This window comes from Acinonyx jubatus, chromosome B1, assembly GCF_027475565.1.
Source record: "Acinonyx jubatus isolate Ajub_Pintada_27869175 chromosome B1, VMU_Ajub_asm_v1.0, whole genome shotgun sequence".
NCBI lineage: Eukaryota > Metazoa > Chordata > Mammalia > Carnivora > Felidae > Acinonyx > Acinonyx jubatus.
Window position 1 is genome coordinate 123,492,079 of NC_069382.1, and position 27,318 is coordinate 123,519,396.

A 27,318-nucleotide genomic window follows, 5' to 3' on the forward strand; every position below is an offset into this window, starting at 1 on the left:
AGCTTTTGTGAATCTTTGAAGGAAAGTTTTCAAGTATAAAATCATATTTAAAAAAACAAACAAAAAACTAGGGGCACCTGGGTGGCTCAGTCAGTTAAGCATCTGACTTCGGCTTAGGTCATGATTTCCCAGTTTGTGAGTTTGAGCCCTGCATCGGGCTCTGTGCTGACAGCTCAGAGCCTGGAGCCTGCTTTGGATTCTGTGTCTCCCTCTCTCTCTGCCCCTTCCCCGCTCATGCTCTGTCTCTCACTTTCTCTCAAAAGTGAATAAACATTAAAAAATTTTTTTAACTAGATTACTTTATAACTTTTCAAAGTAGTTTATATGAGCAAATATAACCAGTATAATAATGGACTAAAAGGCAAGCTAACTGTAAGACCTTCTTGAGTACACTACTAATGAAGTCAAACTGGATTCCTGCAAAGCACAAAATAAGCTAGTCCCTCCATGCAAAGCACCAGTTCATCCCAAAATTTTACTACATATACAATGAAATGAGTGTTATAAATTAAGGTAGGACTCTTGGGAAGAGACAAGCCCATTCGCTGAACATTTTCATTTCTTCATACAACTTAAGAAACCTTTCTGCATGCTCTCTGAACATTCTGCTATTCACACACACACACACACACACACACACACACACACACACAAATTAAGCCTGTTTTACAGTCACAGAACATTCACAGTTCAGCATCTGTGTCTGCTCTTCATTCTCTCTTTGCATTACCCAACTTAACAACTTGGACGCTGTGGCTCTTGCTGTCTTCAACTGGAAAGCAAATGGACATCGGGGTTCTGACAGAAGCGGGGAGAAGCAACCTATGGACTACACTGAGCCGGGAGACAGAAGCCTTATTATGGCATACACCAAGAAGCAGACTCATCAGTACCCATGCGCTGAGTGCCTACCTGGAAAATACAGAAATAATGAGTCGTGCTCTCTAAGCTAAAGACTTTGCACTCCCAAATGAGGACTGGATTGCTAAGAACTGTAAAGGCAAATTTAACATCAATCAAAACTAGGGGTAAATACCCAATGTATACAACAGCCATTAAATGGTAAAAGGATTATAATATAATATCAGGGTCGTTACTAATACTGTATCACGCGCACATAACAAGTGAAAATAAAGCCTCCCTATGATGCATCTGAAACACTGAAGAATAAGTCACAGAAGATTCATCAGCATCTTCTCAAAAATCATAAATCTACCAATCACTTCTCCAACAGAGAATAATTATTAGAAGTGAAAGTTTATGCAGTTGCTGTGAAACAGATCTAACGCCTTGCATACACTGAGAGAAGAGCAGTAAAAATTTCAGTGGAAATAATGACTAATTATTATTAAATGTGTGACGTCTGTTTTAAAGATAAGTTTTGGACTTAAACAACAGCAACTCAGTACTTCACAAAGACAAATGTAATCTTATGACCGATCCATAGTGAGTAAAGTAGGATGCTAAATTACTTAAGAATAAGTGGGGATATTCTTTAGAGGAATATATTTATCAACAGAACTACCAAGGTTTGGTTTCCAGGTCAGTGCTTATATCTGCCAAGTGTTAAGCCCACAGAAAGAGAAATACACAAATTGATGCTTTAGTACTTCTCTGCTCACCACAACACATACTTCTATTTCAGACCAGATCTGGCATGTTCAGGGTCACATACTTCTATTTCATATTTAAAATAATGATTAGGGGTGCCTGGGTGGCTCAGTTGGCTAAGCGTCCGACTTCGGCTCAGGTCATGATCTTGCAGTTTGTGAGTTTGAGCCCTGCATCGGGCTCTGTGCTGACAGCTCAGAGCCTGGAGCCTACTTCGGATTCTGTTTCCCTCTCTCTCTCTGCCCCTCTCCTGCTCGCTCTCTCTCTCTCTCTCTCTCTCTCTCTCTCAAAAATAAACATTAAAAAACAATTTTAAAAACGATGAACAGGCATGTCTAGGCCACTATTTGATTCTATGCCCACATATTTATTTCCATTACCAAATAACAACGATTTATATGGAGTAACAGCAAAAGTGGTATAATTGCTCTTGCTTCAAAAAGCTCGACTTTAGCAATTTCTCATTCATAAAAGCCTATGTTTTTGAAAGTGATCGAAGGCATTCTTATATTCTGTGGGTCATCTTTGGACCAAGAGAACAACTGCAGCCCAAGGAACCTGGAAGTGGCAGGACACAGGGTCTTGTGGTGCTGGGAATAAAGAATGGAGAAAAATTGAAAAAAAAAAAAGGAAACTAAAACTACCCATCAGAAGTGAAGATTCATTCACAAACTATTCTTTTGCACCACCTCAGCCAGGGGGAAACAAAGACCTTTCCGAAGGGCCAAAGAAGTGTAAAGTGAAAGGAAAAAATTCTCAAGGCCAAAAAAACCAGTGTGTCAGGCACAATCCTAAGTGTTTTTCATGTATTAACTCAGGTGATTTGTCTAACGAGCTTATGAGTCATGTAGCACCATTTCCCCCTAAATTACAATGCAGAAACTGAGGCACTGAGAACTTGCTCAAGGTCATAAAGCTAGAAAGAGTTGAAACTGAAACTTAAACACAAAAAATCTGACTCGGGGAGCGCCTGGGTGGCTCAGTCAGTTAAATGCCCAACTTTGGCTCCTGTCATGATCTCAAGGTCCATGAATTCCAGTCCTGCATTGGGTTCTGTGCGACAGCTCAGAGCCTGGAACCTGCTTCAGATTCTGTGTCTCCCACTCTCTCTTCCCCTCCCCTGCTCATGCTCTCTCTCTCTCAAAAGTAAACATTAAAACAATAAATAAAAATAAAATAAAATAAAATTAAATTAAATTAAATAAATCTGACTCTGAAATCTGATCTGCACATTAGGTGACATATAAAAGCAAGGTTTCCTAGTATTTTCAGAAAACAAAACAAAACAACACTCACCAAGACAATAGTCCATACAAAAGTAAAGTCATCATGTAAAAAATCAAACATGTCTATTATATTCAAACTACTATCTAGATTCATTTTTTAAAGACCAAATCTCAGTTGATTTGCAGAGCATTTCTGACTTGACAGTTCACAAAAATGAAACAGAAATGTGAGTTTCTACTTGCCACAATGTTCTGCTTTGGCCTTAGAAGTGTTCTTAACTCTTTTCCTTTAAAATGAATGTTAATGAGCCCTTAATAGTCAAAGGACTTCATAAATATTCATTAAACATCAAGAGAAGTTGTGTTTCCTTTCCCTAAAAGCTCAAAAAGAAAATAGTTAAGACTCCATAATGGAATAAGCATGAAGAAAGATTAAGTGGAACTGTAAGTATTCAGTTTTGTGTTAGACATTTATCGGAATGGTTCACATCATTAAAAAACTTAAAAAAAAATTCTTAGTGTGGAGATACTTTTATTTTTGCTCTTATAAGAGGTTCTCCATAGTATCACCTCGGTTGGAGATATTTCCATTTTTATCCTTCATCCAATTCTGAATGATTCAAAGCATTTCACCAACTCTTCACGATGCCTTCTGCACCACTGAACAGTAAAATGGCTATGATGATGTGAGGAAATGATTTTGATCTAAATCAACCCGGCAGGTCCAGCTATTATGGAAGTGCCATAAACCTTCTTTATTTAAAAAAAAAAAAAGTTTCACACTGGATTTGAGTCTTCAAAGAATGCATTCGCCAAACTGTTATATTTTACATCAATCCTATACAGCAGTCAGGGAATATTATCACACAGATAGATTTCTCCTGATGAAACCATAGCCTTAAATGTTTCCTAGGTACCAAAGCAGGGAGATGGCCATAAGACACCATGGCAATGCCAGTGTCCCCAGGGTCATCTTAGGAAATACAAATGGCCTGGCAAGTCCAGTATTAACTCACTGAGAACAAATCTCTCCAAAACCCACCACAGCTGATTCACTGAATCAGGCTAAAAAATGCACCTAGAAAAGAGGAAAAAATGTATTTGCTACTTGCAGATATACAGCAACAATTTTTCCCCTTTTCTCTTAGTATTTTTATGTCTTCAACTAAAAAAGATAAACATACAGTTTTCTATAAAGGTATCCCCACAAAGTCTAGGAATTATGAAAGTAACTACCTTGCCATTATCAGGCAACCATAAATAAGAGACACATCAGTCATATTTGGAGAAGGTAGGACATAAATATTAAGTTGAGAAAATCGGTATGCTTTTTAATAGGATCCCTAGTCTATAATTTCCAATATGAGCCAAATTCAGAATTATTAAATCATTTAAATGATTTTTAATAAATAATCAGATAAATTTCATGTTTTTTTTAAGTTTATTTCTCTATCTTGAGACAGACAGAGGCAGCACAAGTGGGGAAGGGGCAGAGAGAGAGGAGAGAGAGAGAGAATCCCAAGCAGGCTCAGCACTACCAGCACAGAGCCTGAGGCAGGGCTCAAACCCATGAAGCTGCAAGATCATTATCTAAGCTGAAACCAAGAGTCAGATGTTTAACTGACTGAGCCACCCAGGCACTCCAGAGAATTTTTGTTTTGTACTTGACTCTAAAATGTCAAAATAATCCAAATTACACTTTTAAATTCTTAAAATCATTTCCCCAATTGCCTTGTACTTCTCACTTGCTGAAATGTGCGTGGGACTGGGTATAGGTGGGATAAAGAGAGTCCTTACATGCTTGTAAGGACTATTTAATAGGCTACACTTTGTGGCTAAATAATTGTGTTTATAAGGACACTCGTGCTTTTTCAAATAAAAACCAAAATTTTGCTTACCTACCATGCCCAATAAACAAAAACATTTTACATTGCTGGAATTCAGAAACACATAGCACAAAACAGTGGCTTACAATTATGATAGAAGAATAAAATAATGCAACTCAGAGGCAAAAAATGCTAGATTTTTTTGTGATTATCTACCAGATAATGACTGTTTTAAAGATTAAGTTTATACTGGTTCATGACTTTATGATTATTATACTACCACCTTCATGATGAATATACATTGTGAAATAAATTTTAAAAAGGAAAGAAAAATAAAAAGAAAGTATACGCTTCTCTTAATTTCTGCTTACTAATTTAAAGTTCAGAATAAGAAACTCAATTGTAGTCTCACATAGTTTGCTTCACTATACATGAGAAATGTCTTTGTGGATGTTAACATCAAAAAAACTTGGCTTTTTTTTCTTGATTTGATAATACTTTATTTTGGTCTTATTAGGGGTTATCTGCCTCCTATCTTCTATTTTAGATACCCAAAATGTCTTACCTTATGCTGAATCCACAAAGCATGTTTAAAATGTTTACTGATTAAATGAATTTGAACAGATTTAAAATAAATTCTTGCGATGGTTAATTTTATGTGCCAACATGACACAGTTATATATGGTACCCAGATATTTGGTCAAACATTATTCTGGTATTTCCATGGGTGGGGGGTGTTTTGTGATGAGCTTAACATTTACACTGATAGACTGTGTAAAGCAGATTGCCCTCTCTAATACAAATGGGCCTCACCCAATCAGCTGAAGACCTCAATAGGACAAAAAACCCTGACTCTTCCCCAGATAACAGAGAATTCTCCCTGCCTTCAAGCTGAGACATCAGGTTTTTCCTGCATGCAAACTCAAGTGAAACATCAGCTCTTTCCAGGTCTCAAGCCTGCCCAGTTGCTCAGATGGGAACTACACCACTGGCTCTACTCGGTCTCCAACTTGCCGAATACAGATCTTGGGGCTTGGCTCTCTTTTTCCAGAGAACCCTAATACAGCTATTTCTAGTTTTCAAAGCTTCCTTAAATACCCAGGCTTCTTTTAAGTAAATATAAAGTGTTTTTTTAAAGTTTATTTATCTTTGAGAGGGAGGGAGTGAGGTAGAGAGAGAGAGACAGAAAGCAGGGGAAGGGCAGAGAAACAGAATCCCAAGCAGGCTCTGCGCTGAGAGTAGAGTAGAGCTCTACCTGGGGCTTGAACTCACAAACTGAGATCATGACCCGGTCTGAAAGCAAGAGTCAGACATTTAACCAAATGACTGAGTCATCCAGGTGCCCCAAATGTTCTTTTAATTAAATACCAAGTGTCTTGGGCCCCTGAATTGTGGTTCTCAGAATTTCCTCCAGCTAATGAAGAATCATAATTTCACTGTCAGCGATAGATCTCATGCATGTAGTGAGAACCCATGCTCTATTGACAGTTACAGACGGTGTAGCCCTGGGCACCCTGGTGAGTATCCAATGCAAGCTAGGACTATGAGATCATTAACATCTTATTAGTGTAATGCAAAGTGTCAACATGAGATTAAATACCAAGGATTAAATTCAAATAACAAGATTTCCTCCAAAGCTAAGGTGCACTCACCAACTATGAGAAGATCTCAGATCAGACAACATGATTTTGTTTGCATTTCTATAAATTTCCTTGGGCAGTATCTTTCCCCTCTCTTATCCTCTACTGGCCTAGAGATTTGTATATAGTAATCTTTTCCAACAGTGTTGGCCCCTTGGGAAATCAAATTGTTTAATAAATTTCTAGGTTGAAGACCAGTTCAAAACACTCAACTCTCTACTAAATAAGGTAATAAAAATCACCAGAGGTATAAAAGCTATTGGCAAAAATCTAAGCTTCAAAATACATGAAAAAATGTTGGTGACGAGCACAACCACTTAAAATTTATATTACTAAACAGATAAATATATGCCAGAAATCTTACTTGAAACATTTAGACATTTTTTTTATTACATGCATTCTGGATGTTTTACTAAAGAACTTACTCATTTCCGGTGAATAAAGAGGGGAAAAAAGTACTTCAACATGTTTTCAATAAAAGAAGATGGCTGTGAAAGTAAAACACAGAGTCTGAGGCTGGCCAGAAGAAGCTAAAGGTAAATTCTTTGTACTCCAGAGGTACTCAGACACTTCATCCTAAGATAAATGCCTTTTTCATTCTTTCAAAATGTGCCAACAAAAATGAATCAAGGATATATTTTTTTCTTTTGTTTTTTTCAAGGTTTTCTCTTCCTAAGTCTTTCTAAAATAGTCAAGGAAAGAAATAGTGACAACAGTTAAGAACTCCTATGCTTGTATAGCAACACAGAGTAATATATGGTTTTTCCCGTTTTGATTTTTGTGAGGTCACTACCTCAAGGCACAACTGCCTTACAAGGCACTAGTGATCCCCAAGTACCCTTTTCTCAGCTGTAGTCCTGCACAGTCAATGGACTCCTGGATCTCTCTCATTTCCTGCTAAGCGGTCTTGCCGATACACCAAACTAAACATATTTAAATCCTAAGTCCTTCCTCCTTCCTGAAGTTTCTCCACTGTATCGCCTTCCCATCTACACCTGTTCCATCTATGGCATCTCTCTGACAAATATAACCATGAAATCCCAGCTGCCAAAGCCAAAATCCTGAGACTCTGCTTACAGGTCTCCCTCTCTCTGATCCATCATACCCAATCCATCAACAACACAATCATTTTACTCTCCTACAGCTTCTGTAATCCTTCCTCAACTCTCCACTGATGCTGTTAAAAGATGACAAATGTGGCCTTCTTCATTTTTTGCCTGGTTGCCTACACTAAGCTCCTAATTTCTGTTCTCTAGCCCCACCTTCCTTCAACCACCTTTACACTATAGCCAGAATTACATTTTCTAAAATACACATTCGTTCACTTGCTTAACTCAGCAGTTATTTACTGGGCACCTACCAGGTATCAAGGCTCTGTGGGCCCAACGATGGAAGAGTGGAGAGAAACAGACACAATCCTCTGCCCTGACAATGTTTATAGCTACTGGAGTAAAGGAGAGAGAATCAAAATAAACCTGAAAGCATCTTAATTATGCTAGGTGCCATGGAGAGAAATGCAGCAGGGAAGGGGGAGAGAATATGCTAGGGGTGGTTGTTATTTTAAAATGGATGGTCAGAAATACCTCAGTGCAGAAGTAATTTTTGAGAAGGGAAAGGTGAAGAGAGTCACCTATGGAAAGGAAGAGTGCTCCAAACAGAGCAAAGAACAAGCAAGAGCCCTGAGGTGAAAGTGCCCCTGGAGTCCTTGAGGAACAGAGAGTACCAGCTTATCCAACACCAGGAACAGTAGTAGGAAGTGAAGGTGGGGTCAGATCCTAGAGCCTCTTGTTGGATGAAACTTTAACTCCACTTGCTATCCCACGATCAGACTACATAGGGCACAAATAAAAGTAGTTAGCCAGAGGCACCTGGGTGGCTCAGTCGGCTAAGCATCCAACATCCGCTCAGGTCATGATCTCATGGTTCATGAGTTCGAGCCCTGCGTCAGGCTCTGTGCTGACAGCTCAGAGCCTGGATGGAGCGCGCTTCAGATTCTGTGTCTCCCTTTCTCTCTGCCTCTCCCCTGCTTATGCTCTGTCTGTCTGTCTGTCTCTCTCTCAAAACTAAATAAACATTAAAAACAAGTAGCAAACCAGTTAGAAAATTGCTGTGGTAATTAAGGCAGGCATTGATGGAGGTTTGATGGCTGGTAGTAGTAGAGGTGATGGGAAGTGGTCCAACTGAAGATATATTTTGAAGGTACTGTCACAACCTTAGGTTCCCAGGAAGGTAGAGCCTAAGACAACTGCGTGCATAGAAGTAGTTTATTTGGGAAGGTCATCCCAGGAAGCAGGAGTGCAGGACCAAGGCTATGAAACAGGGAAGGGGAAAATGGCAATCTGAGGATGAGTTATCTAGTTCGCTCCCACTAAAGGTATTATGACATGAGTTTCAGTGTATCCGTCCTGAGGAACAAAGAAGTGCTCATCTCTCAGTTCCTATCCCGCCCACCGGTCACGTCTGGCCCATGGTAGCTAGCTGCCCCTTCCTTGCAAGCTGTGCAGAATGGCTCCTGCCAGAGTCTCCCATGCTACATCAGAGAGGCTGCAAGGCAAGAGGCTGAGAGGTAAGACAGTATCAAAATCCACCATCAGAAAGCAGGGCCACGCCTCCATGGAACTGGTTGCTACAACTGTGGCAGTGCTAAGGGGTGGTTCCAAGAGGATTCTGAAGTGGTACCCAGGGGTGCACAGTATAGACAGTGTGAAAATAATTCTCCAAATGGACTGTATATGTGAGAGATAAAGAAAAGCTAAGAATAATGCCACAGGTTTTATCCTAATCAACTACAAGGATGGAACCGCAATTAACTGAAAGGGAAGACCACAGGAAATAGGATTATGTTACTTCCTCCTTAAAAGCCAGTCATGGAGCCATATGATCCACTGGAAGAGTATGTGCTTCCTAGCTTGGGTCCACAGACACCTTCAGCTTCCATCCCCTGCTTACAACCTCCAATTAGCCACACACTACCTCTAGTTTCCAACCCAGCAGTTATGCTCAACTTGGCAATCCTCTGGCCGCACCACACTCTCTCAGGTGTCTCTGGGATTTTGGTCATGTTAGTTCCTCCATCTACAATCTGTTTACTTCTTTTCTTTCCCAGATAACTTTTTAGTTGCCAACTCAGCTGATCCCTCCTTTTAAGTCAGATACATATCTATCTGTTCCCAAAGTATTCTTTGTATTTTTCTGCCTCCCCTCCAGAATGCGACCAGGGAATATTTTCCTTGCGTTCACAGGGCACATTACAATATTGGAAGACACTAGGTGTGTAATAGAAGTATGATAAATGAAGGAATAAATTAATGGCTTCTCCAAGTCACTATATGTTTATTTTAGAGATACAATATCCATGCCCCAAACCATCTTTCCATACTATTTCAATATTTTAATACACCACCTCATCCTCTGACACACTGAAAGTTACGTGTAAAGTCACATCAGTATTTAGTAGCAGGCCAACAATTAAAACTTAATTTTTCTGATTCCTATCAGAAAAGGCTACTGCTTTTTCCCAGATAGCTAACTCCTGGACAATAAGCCTAATAAGCTCTAGGATATATTATAGGATTAGGTTGCTAAAGAGTAAAAATTCCTGTGGCATTTTAATACCAATTTTCCATTTAAACTTACAAATAAGACCATCTAGAAGTAAAAGAAAATTGTCCTTGAGAATTTTAAATCTTAATGACTCTTAAGGAGAGGTATAATATAATCTGATTTTATGTAGTTGGTCCCATCCCATCTCAGACATACAGGTAAAAGATCTTTTTCAACATGGCTATTACCTATAAAACTAAATGATGTATTTAGTTAATGCTATTGATACAGGGAAGAGACCAGTAAACTTCTCATAGTACTTTCTTGGCTTCATTTCATTTGACTTCTGATGGAAAATATGAGCACATTAGTTTTAGATTCCATATAGGTCTCTGTCGGGTAAACTTCTTGGCCGACTGGATTTTCTAAACCTAGTCCTTTTCACTTGGAACAAATGTGTTATTCCAGAAGATGCCAATACATCATGTGTTACTGATACATAACAAGATTAAGGGGAAAAATGAAAACACTTAAAATGCAAAACATAGTTGGGAAAAGAATTACACAGTAAAGTGACCAGGGGAATGCCCTCAGCCATTTTCTACAATTATGTGGATAATATCTTCAGGATTTAAGAGTACACCTAGGTCCTATTAAATCTGCAAAATGTTGTAAGTTTAGGGATTAAAATGGCATACAAAAGAAAGCATCATTTTATAATTTTCAGTGAATAAAAACCACTTGTTTGAAACTTCCAAAGTCCTATTAAATGATTAAACGACTCTCATGTTTAGTCACAAGAAAGTACAAACTAATATACTCTTCTGACGTGTGGATCAAATCAGATCACCAGACACTGGCATTTTTATACTTTCCTGACCTAAAATTCCTTTACTAGAAGAGTAAGGCAGAAGATTCTGCTATCTAACTAAAACACTCATCATTCCGGAACTCTGCTCACAAATCTTCCATGAATTCCCACTGCATATGGGATAAAGTTCAAGTTTACTCACCTGGCATTGAAAAAGCAACATAATTCAGTCCAGTGGTTCTCAAACTTCAGCCCCACGTCAGTATAACCTGGAGGGCTTGTCAGAACACAGATTTCTGGACCGATCCCCTGAGGTTTTTTTGTTCAGTAAATCTGGGGTAGGACACCAAAATTTACTTTCAATAGGTTCCCATGTAATGCTGATACAGGTCCACAATGTGAAAACCACTGCCCAGTCACAATCTAGTTTTTGGATGCTAATTTCCATTCCCCTACACAAACTTCCCATCCTTTGATTTTGTTTAAACTATTCCTGTTGCTCTTATATATATGGGCTCTCAAGTTAAAAGACAGAACTTTTAGTTAACCTGTACTCTCCAGGGCAACTGTATTTCAACTGTATTTGAATGCTGTCCCAACTATAGTCCAGCTTTAGCATCACTTGTTATTAATACTCTGATGTACAAACCTCAAGGCCCTGAGGTCGTTTTCCCGCCTTAACAATGGTCATGGCCCCGAGTGGGAGAAGCATGAAACAATATTCTGGGAAAATGTTTTTGTTATGACTATGAGCTCCTCCTATCTGAGAAGGGCTTGTCACTGCGGGCAATTTCCCAACCACTCTAACCCCATGACAGGAAAGGCGATTCTGCTACATTAACAAGTAGAAAAGTAATGGGCACCTCTGATTCAGACATGAGCCCTCCTGGATCATAGACATGCTCTCTTTCCCCCAAGACAATCTTGTAATCTGCGCAGGGAAAGTTCATGATAAAGGTTCAGAAGCAAATCAGCAGATTCCCAGAAGGCCCAGACTCAGGATTATGAACAGCAGCTGTCCCAAGAAGATAGCTTTTCCCCCTTAATTGAGCAAGCAAGGTTGCAGGTGGACTACCCTGCAAAGTTTTTAGTAAAGGAAAAATGATCTGATTTCAACCAGAATGAATGGTACCTCTTAATCACAAAGAATTTTCTCATAAACCAACTAATAAAATGACTAAACTGCCTCACTAAAATTTGGATTTCAGAGAGAATATATGATTATAATTGATACCAGAAAAAGCAAACAATAATCAGTATGGGAGCCCTAATTCAATATTTCATTTGTAAAGAGTCTTTTCTGGAGCCAAAGGCTTTAATTATTAGGGAAAAAGGAAAACCCATTATGCTTTCTAGCTACAAGGGGATGGAGTGGATATGTACTTAATTTTGTTTCTGGTTATCTCTTTTGCTATATAAAATTCCACAAATATACAAAAAAAGTTAGAGAATACTATGTTCTTACAACTGATTTTTATAAAATCTTAAGGATTTCATCACTAAAGAATAAAATATTATGGAAGAAAGCCACATGAGTATCAATCCCTTTTTTCCTTTATTCCCCGTTATCCTAATTTTGCTACTTCTCACTTCTAGGAATACTTTGGAGCTTTATAGAAATATAATCCACATGCCAAAAAATTCACCCATGCAACATCTTCAATTCAATGCTTTTTAGTATAGGTACAAAGTTGTGCAACCATATCACAAGCTGGTATTAGAACACTTTCATTACCCCCAAAATAAGCACCATACCCATTAAACAATCACTCCCCATTCCTGTCCCCAGCCCCCACCCCAGACAAATTATGGCTACCAACCTGCTTTCCATCTGTATAGCTTTACCTATTCTGGACTTTTCATATAAATAAAACAATATATATATGGTCTTTGCTTCTGGCTTCTTTCATTTAGCATAATGTTTTCAAAGTTTATTCATACTATAGCACATAGCATGTATCAGTTCTTCATTTGGTTTTACTGCTGAGTAATAATATTCTATTATACAGATAAACAACACTCTACCTACTCACCAGCTGACGGACAGTTGGGTTATTTTCACTTTCCGTCTATTATTAATGATACTATTATGAACATCTACATACAAGTTTTTTTGTGGACACTAGGTTCTCATTTTGTTTAAGATATATACCTAGGAGTGAAACTTCTGGGTCTCAGGGTAACTAAATGTTTAACCCTTTGAGGAAATGCCAGACTGTTTTCCAAAATGGCTGTACCATTTTACATCCCAGAAGTAGTGTATGAGGGTTCCAATTTCTCCACAGCCTCACCAACACTTGTTATTATCTTTTGCTTAGAGCCATCTGAGTGGAAGTACAACCCCCTGTGGTTTTGATTTGAGTTTCACTGATAACTAGTTGTATTTAGCATCATTTAATGGGATTATTGGTCATTTGTATATATTCTTGTGTGTGTGTGTGTGTGTGTGTGTGTGTGTGTGTGTGTGTGTGTATGAAATATCTGTCCAGATCCTGGCCCATTTTTAAGTGCAGCTAATGATCTTTTTACCATTAATTTGTAAGAATTTTTATATAATCTGGACTCAAGTCCATTATCAGATACATAATTTGCAAATGTATTCTCCCATTCTGTGGGCTCTTTTTTCACTTTGTTGATGATATACTAGGAAGCACGAAATTTAATTGATGAGATCAATTTTATTATCTTTTTATTGTTGCTTATGCTCTTGATGTCACATCTTAAACTATTGCTTAATCTTATTAATATGTCTATATAATTACTACCTAGATCATTAAGTGACATTTCATTCTTCAATATTATTAAAACTATGTTCCAACATAGTGATAAGGGTTCCCGTTTCTCCACATCTTTGCCAAAGGTTGATAATCTCAACACGTCAATTATTTTGCCGGGTTCCCATTTCTCCACATCTTTGCCAAAGGTTGATAATGTCAACGTATCAATTCTTTTGCCGGTTGACTATAGCCTGGCATACTATTTTAACTTGAATTTCTCCATTTACTTAGCTTCTTTTCTTATGTTTCCCTCTTCTTCTTTGTGGATGGCCTGTTCATGTCTTCTGCCACTTTTTTCGTATTTTTCTCATTTTTGAAGACATTCTTTACATAAAATTGACAGTAAGTATTTCTCAGTGACACATCTTGCAACATGCTTTCCCAGTGTATGGGAGATCCTTTTGTTTGTTGGTGATTTGCTTTGTTGAACTACAATCTTTTTTCTTCCTTTAAATCATACAAACATTTTCTTCTAAGAGATGTGGCATTATATAGCTGCTAATGGAAACGGACACAAAAAAACCAGGCTGTCTTGACTTGAATCTAGACTCCCCCATGCATGAACTTTGTAATCTGAAACAAAATATTTCACTTCTCTGAACCTGCTTCCTTCTTTATAGAATGAGGATAATGACAGTATCTATCTCCCATTGTGTGGACTTCAAATGAGTTAATATATGTGAAGTGTTTCAAACAATACTTGGAACAGCTATTCTTATTTTCTTCCACACATTTTCCATTTTTGAATTTTCCATTTAGCTTTCTGACACACTTAGGATGATTTTTATAGGTGGTACAGGTGAGGTTTTCATACCTTTTCCCACTGGTTTCCCACGTGCCCCTTTACCTACATCGTTTCCTTATATGTACGTCTTTCTATTATGCTGCATCAGCTATGCCGACCCTAGGCCATAACCACACTGTAATGACTACAGCCCTAAAACTGTAAAACCTTAGTAAGTTTTCATATCTAGAGGAACAAGTATCTCTATCTTGCTCTTTGCTTAACATCTACAGAAGGAGACATTCACAAGTTAAAAAATAAGAGTGCTGACATTTGTATTCTTGGATTTGTGAATTATAAAATCACAAATGAAATATGTTAGTGATTGTCTATTAGATGATTAGTATTTAAGGTAACTATAAGGTAACTATAAGGTAACTATGCCACTCTCTTCTTTAGCCCTAAACACTTTCATTTTGTAGATAAGCCACAGGAATAAGAAACAAAGAATCCAGACTAAGAAGTAAACATTACAGAACTTTTGAAGGGTAATTTTGCTCAAGTATCTTGGAAATACAAAAGGTGATATGAAATCCTCAGCAGATCTTTAAAATCCCTTAAGAAGCAAATACAAGAATCAAAACAAAGCCACAGGACAAATGATCAGACCTTCCCATTCAGTTTGCAAAAACCCAGTCTGGATTCACAATTACTGGAGAAACAGCCAATGGAGAGGTAGAAAAATTAGGATAAACGCTACAGAAATTTTACCTGGTAAAGACAGTTCATCAATTATTCTAAAACATTCTATAGCGACTGCACAAAACCATAAAACCAAATGTGTAAATCTAAAGGATCCCAGTACAAATGACATCCTACAATGGAAAGGAACAATAACCTTGTAATTTTAGCTTTAAGAAATAAATCTGTAGAGGTGTCAGCACTCACTCTCAGGGTGTAAAGCTGGAGATCACATTTCTTGTTTGCAGTAATAGCTACTCAGGATATTTTACAAGTAATCTCTAGCTTAACATTGGTAGGAAATCTTAGGAAGAGGGGGAAAAAAGATGCTCCATTCTTCAATGCAGGATGCAAATTTTTTCTAAAAGCTAACACAAATATATTCCTAACTTTGTCTTCGTCTCACCTCAGATGGTAAGGTACCGTGGCTCAGAACTGAGTATAATTTGCATTTTCATAAGCACTAAATTGGGACAGCCTAAATGTGGTTGAATACAGAGTACCTCTCACATACTAGCATTCCTATTAGAATAAATAGGAAAACCAAAGCAGAAGTTATCAGTTCTGAGTTTCATTCATACACTGAAATATTTATTCATGGTGATGGTGGTGTGTGTTTTCATAACCTGTTTCTTAAATAAAATGTTCATGTGGCAAAGACTCTGTTTCAACTTTCTAAACATTCAGCCTAAATAGCAATCCTAAAGTCAGATTTAAATGACATTCCTAAAAGAACACAAACTAAAACTGGAATCCTAAATTCTGGTTCCGGCTCTAGAAGTCACAGTGAGACTTTAGCTAAGTCGTCTCACAACCATACACCTCATTTTCCTCACTTGCAAAAACGAGAAAACACAAGTAGATCATTAAAATTAACTGGGTCTTTTTAAAATGTAGGTGCCTGCATCACATATTTCTGCTGGGTTTACTTTAGGTTGTATAGATGTTTGTTTATATAACGGCACTTTATTTTCTGTTAAAGGAAACCTTCAGCTCCATCATCCCACACACAAACTACTTCCGTTCTTACTTGAAAGGAAATTCCTTTTCAAGGTTCACAGTACATTAGAGACAGCTGCATTACTGAGCTTCCTGCAGAAACTTTAAAACGCTGCAGATGTAGCCCATGCATGACAGGGATCATGGAATGAGACGATCTGAAGCATTTGGATTGCCACTTCTCTTACCCTCTTTTAATGTTGTATTTGCTAGGGTGTTGCTTGCCTACCTCAAGTGGGAGTGTGTGTGTGTGTGTGTGTGTGTGTGTGTGTGTATGTGTTTATTTTAAATCAAGTCCCTGAGACAAGGCAGAGCTCTCTAAAGTGACTATCTTGAGTGCTAATTTCCAAAGCAAGATAAGGTAAAAAGTACATTTCCAGTTAACGACATTTTAACAACAGACCGTCACTACCTATTAACTTCCAAAGAGGCAATCCTCCCATCAACCACACATTCCCTGGCTATGTTTCCATATTAACCTGGAACTCACAAGTGTTTGTCTGGAAAACTCAATTCTGAACTAATAACCAGCAAAACAAGAATACTGAACTATGGTCGTAAGAATGCTGGCAGAGAACTTTTTTTAGCAGAAGCAAAGAAGAGGGTAATGACTTAGTTTATGTTCAGAATAAACAGTCACCCAAACCACTATATGGGCCACAAAGACAAACTATTTTCATTGGGAATAACATAGTGAATGTAATTGGAGGCGGGTATAGGCTCCAAGAGCATCCAAACAACATTATGGTGGTTTCTGACGGGAGTTCACAGAACCAAACTCAAAAGATTTCTGGGAAATTATCAGGTGTCCAGTGACTTTTTGGAGACAGAGATTAATTAACATATCTGAGAAAGAAATAGGAAATTTGGGATTCTCGTGTCTGCTTCCCTCTCCCAGAAATCCTTCAGTTCATACTTGCATTGTTCCAAGTAAATCAAGTCTTGCTGGCCCTTCTTCATCATTAGGGGCAATATTTTAATAGTGCTAGAATAACTGTTTTATTAAGCAATAGGTCACAGTAATACAGCATTTCATGAAAGAACATCTAAACTGGGCATGTGGTTAAGCCACTTTTGAAACAAATTCTGATAATGCCTTTTAAATGGACATTAATAAAAGAGTTCTTCTAATAAAATAGGTTTGTCTTTGGGTCAGAAAAGCGAATGTAGAGGTTCTACCTGAGGGTGAAGAATGAACTGAAGTTTATTAACTCCAATCCAGTCTGTTCCAAATCCCTTGGGGTAGCTCAGTCAATTGCAGCTTTCTGGGCTCAGTTCTGAAATATCTGGGTTAACAGATTTGGGATGGGGTAGAGGGAACAGCATCTTAAAAGTGACTTAGTGGTTCTGATGTAGGAAACACACTGAACCATGCTGTCAAGAAAACTGCACACTCCTTGTTTCTCAAATGGATGAGTGCATATCGCTCACCCACGGATTCCTCTTCAACAGCCACTGAGCAAGCCTTCAGCCAGTGCTCCCTGAAACACCTGCATAAACCCTCAAGTCTCGCCAGTTAAGCCAGAAAGAGGCAGAATATCACCTGATCCTGAATTCGGGGTCTCTTCTACCATACTGCACCAAGCTGCCACAAAGAAAACACACTGGCCAACTGCTCTATTATTGTTGGCAAGCACCAAAATTTGCTCAAAACCTTTACAAATGAAACCCAGCTGCTTAAGCTCAATACCAGATGTCTTCTACAATGTGTGGCTTTGATAGATTAAATTGAGCATAAGAAAGAGATGAAATATATGAAAATCTAATTTGCAAGATGTTTGTCATTAAGTCCGTGGAACAATAAAAGACAGAAAATTATATTTTTCAATGGAAGAGGTTAAGTAGGGTAGATTAATAATATTCATAATAGCTACTAAAATGCATGTTATGAATAAACTGTTAGTATTATGTTCATAAAATCCACGCCAAAAACAATCTCCAGAAATGCCTACTGGAAAAATGTCATGTGTCTGTGAAATCACATGATTTAGCACAAGGGTCCTTTTCCTTTAGACCCACTACTCCCCAGTTTGAACACGTTTTCACTCAGGGCATAGGAAATTAAGTAGGAAATATTTAGTGATATTCTCTGATTTCAATAAACTGTAATAATCCTATGAAAACATACATATAAGAAACATATGTGTGTGCGTGTGTGTGTGTGTGTGTGTGTGTGTGTGTGTGGAAGTAAAAAGGCAATTTGTTGAGCAGCCTCAATTAAGTGGCACCCACCCTTCCTCTGTTACCATGTCACACGGAACTCTTTGTTGTTGTTGATTTCCAGGCCACTGCACAGGTCTCAATAGCTTCGGCTGATGTCAGAGCTGAAGTTAAACTCAGAGAGCCGCTCAAATATTCCTCCAATGAGCCGCTGCACATGCCCTCACTCAAGTGGGCTAATGGTTCAAGGGTAAATACAGCATATTACTTTTACAACATTAACCTTTTTTTTCTTTTTCAAAATAGAAACATAAAAAAGACTTTGCAAACGGAATGTGAAAACAATACTTAATTGAGCTTATTAACTCTAACCAAGACAAACATGCTGTGGGGATTTAGCTCCATAAGAAAATGCATGATTGTTAAAATGATACGCAGTTACAATTGGCAAGTCATTATTTTTTCATAGTTGAGAAAAATATTGTCTTAGTTTTCTTTAGAGAGAAAGCAAAATAAAGCTAAACACTTCAGCAAAGACATAGTTTGATGATGAATATTTCTACAAACATAGTAACAGAAGGATAATTTCATGCCGAGTTTGCAAAACAAACTTGGCCCCAGATTTTCTGAAGCTCCATTGCTATTGGCCTTGGCATAGCTTATATTTGAAGGAATGAAGGAACGTAAGATGCCTTGTTATATTAAATTGTCTCCCACTCAACTGGTATCTCATCAATAAAGTTCCCACATCACAGAAGATCCGTAGATGAGAACAAGTGACGTAAGTCACTGTTTCCTTATATGTAAACCCCCCGTTAAAATTGTGAAGATACCAACATAAATATAGGACATTATGTACTACAGGATACTATGAACCAAAAATCTATGAACCAAAGTCAGTTTTCTGCATGTACTTGTGAGGTTTAGAAAAACCTCGTGAATTAGATATGTATGTCAATTTTCCTTTAGACACCAGATGGGATCAATAGCATAATTTCAGACACTAAATTCTCAGAATCTGAACAAAAAAAAAATGTATACCACTAGCCTACAACTTGTGGTCTGTTTAGGGATCATTATGCAAAATTTACAAGAGGTTCTTTGTGAGACATAAGGTTTACCAAGTACCTTTTTCAATAAAGCAGTGAAAATTATATATAACAATCTGACAGAACTAGTCTTCCAAGTGATTACACTACTTGTTTTATATATTATTTTTGCCACCACCTGTGTCTTAAATTTTCTATGGCATCTTTTTTTTAAAGAGCAAAAATAAAAATGTTATACCCCTTCATTTACTGTTAAAATAATTCTGTAAAAACTACAGAAATATATGATCATTATTTTTGGTAGTACCATTTCCTGGATACCAAAGTTCATATGAAAATACTAAGGTGTTTCTTTTTTTTAATATGCTTTTTTTTAATATTCATTTATTTTTGAGAGAGAGACAGAGTATGAGTGGGGGAGGAGGAGGGAGAGAGGGAGACACAGAATCCGAAGCAGGCTCCAGGCTCCGAGCTGTCAGCACAGAGCCCGACAAGGGACTTGAACTCACCAATGGTGAGACTGTGACCTGAGCTGAAGTCAGACACTTACCCAACTGAGCCACCCAGGCGCCCCACTATACAGCGTTTCTCATAATTTTTCTAAACATACAGCTAATTCATTTAGTAGCCAACAGGAATTCCTTATAAGCGAAAAAGCACTATTCTATTAAAAATGACAGTAGCAGCTATATTAACTGTTTTTGATTGTCAAACTAATCTAAAACTTCTTCTAGAAAAACTTCTCCTGCTCTGTTGGAAGCAGGGTCTGGGTCTGGGTCTGTTGTCTGGTGCCCATCTTGGTATTGCTACACACACCCCAGCTGGGTTACATTTGATTACTGCAAGGATCAGCTGCCAATCAAATGGTCTCTCCAAAAAGAAACTGGAAATAAGAGACAGTGAAACATTGATCAGCTAGTTAACGCTACAGAACTCAACAACAACAAAAAGGCCTTGGAATATCAAGGACACCATTTAGGGTCATGTGCAAAACAATGAGTATACCTAGGACAGCGGTACCCTCTATGTGCTAAGCATTGTGCTATGCACTGGAAACACAGCAACAAATAAAATGGGCATAGCTTTTTCCTCCCAGAAATGAAGCTTCCAGCAGGAGAGTGACATGTAATAAGTCATGATATGTACTGTAAAGGAAAAATAAAACTTACAATGAGGGGTTGTATCAAGGAGCTCTCATCTATTTTGGATTGCTAAGGAAAACTTCATGGCATTTAAGAGAATGGATAAGCAGAGCAGAGAAGCAAAGAACTTTCCAGGTTGTGGAAAAACTCAATGTGAAACACCTGCAAAGATAAAAGGTTTGGATGATTTGGGACAGTGTAAGATGGTGGTCAATGACTAGGGAGATGAGCCGGGAGTCAGGGGCCCACTGATACCAAGTCTTGCCAGCTATGTAAAGATCTGGTCTTCACCCTAAACACAAGAGGTCACCATGGAAGAATTCTAAACAGAAAGAAGCAAAGAGACACACAGAGGAAAGAAGAAGGTAAATGTCCATGAGACCACCTCAGTCACAGATGAATAGAGGCTCAGACCCTCATGGACTCTGGGTCCCACGAGGCCTGTGTTTGCCTTAGCTTTTCTCTGTATCTCCACTCAACTTCTCTACTTAAGTTTCCGTTCTTTGTGACCCAAATATCAATGCTAATAACATGATTTTATATGAAAAATTAACTAATTACTGAAGGAATGTGACAGAGATGACATAAAGCAGAGAAATTAGTTAATCCAAAAGCCACAGCTTCTGTAATATTAGAAGAAAAATGGCAGGATCTAAAAACAAGACTAAGGTTATCCTGAGTGCACAGTCACAAAATTTCCTTTAGGTATTTTAATGTTAACATTTCCACAAAAAATCCACCCAAATGGGAAAATTAACTACTTACAAATGGAAAAAAGTATAATAATCAAGACCCTAAGAGTTCGGCTGAACCTAAAATGTTGCAAAAGAAAGCTTGATAGGCAATTTAACTGATAAGGATAATTTTCCTATAATTCAATTGTCAATATACTTTCTCTTATTTAAGGATTTGCCCAATGTCCCGCATGGATTGTAAAATTAGATCTGCATTTGTAAAATTAGGGGACAAAAAACACATTCATGGGACACCTGAATGGCTCAATTGGTTAAGTGTCTGACTCTTGATTTCCGCTCAGGTCATCATCTCAGGGTTCATGGGATTAAGCCCCATGTCAAACTCTGCTCTGACATGAAGGAGCCTGCTTTGGGATTCTCTCTCTTCTTCTCTGCCCCTCCCCTACTTACGCGTGCTCTCTCACCCTCTCTCAAAATAAATAAACTTAAAAATATATATCTATATATTTTATATATCCCATATATATTATACATATCCCATATATATATATTATATATCCCATATATATGTTATATATATCCCATTATATATATATATATGTCATATATATATTATGTATATCCCATATATATATATTATATATCCCATATATGTTATATATATCCCATTATATATATATATTATATATCCCATATATGTTATATATATCCCATTATATATATATGTCATATATATATGTCATATTATAAGACAATAAAGATTTATTCTAAGATAATAAAAGATTTGTAAAATGTTATTTCAGAAAAAAAAGTGTCATTTCAGAGTCAACTGGCTTATAGAGACAAAAAAAAAAAAACACAAAAAAAACCCACCTAATTTGAGTTACTCTGATCCCTGATCTAGTACTATTATTCTTCCAGAAGCCTTCATGTATTTGCAAGTTAAAAATTAAAATTATATACACACACCCGAGACTTACTTATGCATATGGTTGCCACCACTGGTGAGCATAAATTCCCATAACAAAGGTAAAGCCAAAGGATTTGAGTTTACACTCAATAGCTGTGTGAATATCTATTATCCAATATACTCTGCAGAATTTCAGTTGAGAACTATAGTTTAGCCACTTCTCTCCAGGTAAGTTACAGAGATCAAATTTCTTACATCTGTGATGCTCACCACTTGCAGTTACTGCCGATTAATAGCCTGAGATTAATTGTTGGACGTGCTGCATAATAGCTGTAGTAGAAAACATTTTAAACACAGACCCACATTGATGCATTTAACAGCTGTGTTGGTCTAACAGTTCAGATTTTCACTGTATTTTGCCATATGGTAACAAGGATCATTTTTCACTTAAAAATATTACCAAAAATTGATGCCCTACAGTAATATTACCATTCTAATTTTTAAACCGCACATTCACAGCCATGTTTGTTAGCCTCCCATTACTGTATTCTCTATGTGCCTTAAGTTTGGTTAAAATACTTAATAACATAATTTTTTTTTTATTTTAAGTTAATGCCAACCAGATCAAATGTAAATATTATAATAGGAAACCTATGGAAAATGACTTGGCAATGAAAAGGCAGAATGTAAAATCTGGTTATATAAAGCCATAGGAGCCGTGAAGACTGGGACTTATTTCTGTGCACTAGGTTTGGGGATTTTCCCGTATTCAAAACCAACTGATTACTACCTTCCTATCTCACCTTTTTTTCCTGTAACTCATTATTGATGTAGAATTACTCCTAAAGCAAAAAGTTGGCTGCCAATTTTGATTTTAACCTAACTGCTATAATAATCTATTACCATGATTTTATGAAGGGGGGAGGGGGACACGTAGAAATGTTCACATATATAACAGGAAGCTAAATAAAAATCTCACCTTTTTTAATGCCAGAACATGAGACCCATCCACATCAGGAAAGGCACACTGTTGCCACCAATGTGTTAGAACAATAAACAGAAAGAGTCCTTTAGTTTTTAGGTCAATTTATCACGTTTATAACCTCACTAAATTCCTTTGGCAGAACTTAAAAAGAGTAGTAGTGACCAAAATGACACATTGCACTGCGTTCATTACAATTGCCTGTGATTTTCTCCTGTGTTTTGAAAATAAAGGGGCAGGTTGGCATAGACAGTGCAATCCTCAAAATAAAACATTTCAACCAGAAGTGAACACTGCTGATTTTTACCACTACAGGTGATAACTGCACTTTTAGAAAAAAGACAATTCTACATTCCATGATCCTAGCTTTAAAAAATCCATTCCTAAAGCAATCACAACATGCCAATATAAAAAACACAAAGTTCAAAACTTCTACCAAGATGTACTTTTGTTTCCCTTTTCCTCAAGCCTGTGTCTCCTCAAGTTAAAACATTCAGATAAGATTTAAGCAATGATAAGATTTCGGCTGATGAGTTACACTAGCTACTCTGGTCCAGTAAGAAGAATTCGCCTTTCCGCCTACTGTGACTCTATAGAGCTTTGTTCCATTTATGGTAGAACTGGAGTACTGTACATATTCCTTCCATAAAAAACTTTCACGTTTCCATATGTTTAATTAACAAAATGTTTTTAGTAGCCAGTAGCTCACATTCTCCAAACGTCTCAAGTTGTCATTTTGAAATCCATTTACTTTTAACAAGGATTTAAGGTCTCGGAACAGTAACTTTGGCTTTGTCATTCATTGAAGAATCATGACCACTTCATTTGTCTGTATTTCGTGTTTACCAATTTTGTGATCATCATTCCCACTGAAGGACATGCACAATTAACGATCATAAGGCATTACAAGCCATCAATGAATATTTAACTTGGATAGTCAAAGTTGCTTACTCTTGGTTGAACTAATAGTCCCTGTCTGTAGCACATTCTTTCTTCATTGGAGCAAAATCATAAAAACCATGAAGCTTATTGTTTGTAAAACTGATATCAAATGTTACGGGTAGAGAAATTCCTTTTAAAAAAATTAAAAGTTCATTGGTGACAAAGGCGGGAATACAAATTGGGGTTTAGTATGTTAATTACACTAAGATGGGTTATCAGATTCTTTTTAGATCATGTCTCAATTTACATTTCCAGCTTGGTTGTCCCCTATTCCTACATAAACTATTATTATAATATGAATAATAACAGATACTCCCAAAATATTAGGTATTACAGACACTGTTCTAAGTGCTTTACATGTACTTACTCATTTAGTAACCAAATCAACCCTATGGTAAGTATTACTCTTATCCCCATTTTACAGTTGAGAAAACTGAGGTACTAATAAGATACCTCACTTGAGTGGCAGAGCTAAGATACAAACACAGACATTCTGGGTCCAGAGTTAATATTCTTAACCACTGTGCTGTAGAAGAAATCAGTAGAAGCGCGCACACACACACACACACACACACACACACACACACACACACAAGAGCTGTGCATAGAGAATTTAAAAGACTCTGTTACCTAGAGGAAGGCAAGGAATGTCCCTGGGCTTCAATCTCCTCACAAGAAAAGTAAGACAGTTATACAGTATTATTTTAAGATGTATTCTAAGCCTAGTATTTATGATTCAAAAATTCACACTGTAGCATATGGCCTCTGCTTTTTATTGACATAAGCCAATAATGCATTAAGGTATTCACATTTTTCAAGGAAAATGCAAAAAGATAGTGAAAAATTACCCCCAGGCAATCAAGAGATAGTAGTAGATTGAATAAAGCAATAAGAATTTCACCTCACAAGTATCATACCTTGAGCTTCCTGGAACATTCTTAAGAAACAGTGTCCCTGGGGCTTTTCTATTCCTTTCTGGAAGGTGCCATATTATAACAATTTTCAGAAAATAAATTAACAAATCTGGCAAGTGAACTACCTACTGTTCCTTCACAGCAATACATAAAACTCCTTTGGATTACACTTATCCAGAAATTAAAAGCTTTTTTTCATAGAGCCGACACAGCATATAATATTTTCATAGTGCCATGGAATATTTGAGACCATGAAAACACCAGTCGTATAAACGCCAATCAAAAGCACATGCCAATTGATAATACATACTTCTCCAATAAATAGTATTGCCAAACTGGCTCCATAAAATGCATTCACAAGGACGTGAGGTTGAACTGTAAATGCATTTCCATCTCATACATATTCCCTTTGTCGCCTGGCTTCATATTCGATAGCCACTTTCTCCTCATTTCCCACCTCATGACTCCCTCATTGCAAATCACTATCACAGACAGTTGTTTCATTACGTTACCTTTCCTCTGTCTTGAAAACAGTTCATCTACTTTTATAACCACTCTTTTGTTTCGATTCTTTTAAGTAACGTTTAAAAATTGCCATCCTTTGGTCAACTTCATACAGGAATAATTCTGCACAAAATAATCACTGAGCAAGCCCCCGTTCTTCAATGTGGATAAACATCTGACATAGTCACAATTTATAACTATTGCTATTATAAACCCAGAGATTTACTCAATGCTTCTACATAAAAGTTGTAATGAACTTCAAAGTTAATTAGCTAAACCTATAAAAATCTAACAGCATCCAAATTAAAATGAACAAAACAAAGTTTACTGGAATCATTTTCCTAAATTCTTCACATATAAACTGCCTCAGTATGTTGACAATCAACTTCATATTCAAAGTTCCAAACTGGACTGGATTTCATTCTTAATTACTAGAGAAAACAGAAACTTTGAGTGCCTTTAAAAGCCTCCTAATACACTATCTAGAGAGCTTTTGCCCAGACAGAAAAAGTATTAAAATTACAGAGCAGTTGGAGGATGGGGACTGGGAATGTTTAGCCACTTCTGCCCTAAACTTTCCCTTCTGTGATAAAAGCCACAAAACCTGACATTAACGCAGCCCCCTGTCTGCACTGTACCGTGGGGCACTGATCTTCTTACCCCTCGTGTGCATAGACAGAAGAATGAGCAAGAAAATGTGAAGCTGCCAGTTTAGTTCTTCCAGCCAACCCACTGCAGCAGGAGAGCAGTAAATGTGACCCGCCTGTTTCAGCCTCCTGTTTCTTGCCTTCGCTCCTTTCACGGAGGCTTCTCTGCTGCCACTCTTGTCAGAGCTTCGGCAAGCCTGCCAGCAAGCCTGAGACAGGACCGTGAAAGACAAGCCTGTTACAAACTGGTTCTGTCACCACAGAGACTTCAACTGATCACCTCGTGGGGAGGACAACAAAGGGCGGTGAGGGACCCTGAGCTGGATTGTTTTCTTAAGAAAGGAGCCCCACCCGGCTGCCCGCACATGCGGGGGATCTGCTCTGCACTGGCCGAACCAGAGCCCCCAGGTCTCGCAGGCAGTTAGGACGGGACTGCAAAGCAACACACATCTAGACTTTGCTGTCATGAAATAGCGTATTTCTTGTGTCAAGGCTGTTTGTCTTGCTTACAATGTTAACTGGGAATTGCAGAAACACGGGGGAAAAAATGTTTTCTTTGGTGAAATGATACAGATATTGCAACACATGTATGGCAGTTTGCTCACCTGGCTGTTTAAAGGATGAAGCAGATGGCTTTGAATCGAGGGCACAGGTATGAAAAAAGGGTCCCATGTGAAGAGTATCTTTAATGAATATTTCAAGTTAAAATACTTCAGTTAAGCTATTCATTAATCAGCTACTTTTAAATGACTATAGTTTGACGTTTCCTATGTAGGAAAAAAGTACTGTGAACCTAACCGATCTTACTAACGTGAGTTATTTGTTTTAAGATTTTAACTATAATTGTGTCTCATCGTCAACCATGAACAGTTTGTAAAATTTCACCTTCGATGACACTTTGAGTGACCTTTTTAACACTAAAACTGTTTTAAAGGCCATTTTGTTTTCTCTGACTCTGGGAACTGTCAACACTGAAAGAACAGCAAGAAATACAAATAGAATAGACAGTATGTGCAGAAAATACAATGTCACCATAGATACAAACAGAAGTAGTTATTAAATCCCATTTATCCCATTACATGATAAAGAATTTATGATTATGAAAACAGACACATTTCTTTTTTTATTTTTTTAATGTTTACTTATTTTTTAGAGAGAGACAGAGACAGAGACAGAGACAAAGACAGAGTGTGAGCGGAGCAGGGGCAGAAAGAGAGAGGGAGACACAGAATCTGGAGCAGGCTCCAGGCTCTGAGCTGGCAGCACAGAGCCCGATGCAGGGCTTGAACTCACGAACCATGAGATCATGACCCAACCTGAAGTCGGAAGCTTAACGGACTGAGCCACCCAGGCACCCCAACAGAGACATATTTCAATGCTTATATCTCAGATATCATCAGAATGTGTTTACTTGGTATTTTAAGAATTATTTTCTCAGAAAAAAATCTCTGCCATCTTCTCATTTTTAAGAGACA

The 27,318-nt window shown here is 37.6% G+C and overlaps 1 protein-coding gene across 6 annotated transcripts in view; it reads right to left on the reverse strand.

The window, feature by feature from the left end:
• Positions 1-27,318, reverse strand: part of BMPR1B (bone morphogenetic protein receptor type 1B) — a 408,527-nt gene that overhangs the window by 78,900 nt on the left and 302,309 nt on the right. The window lies entirely within an intron of this gene.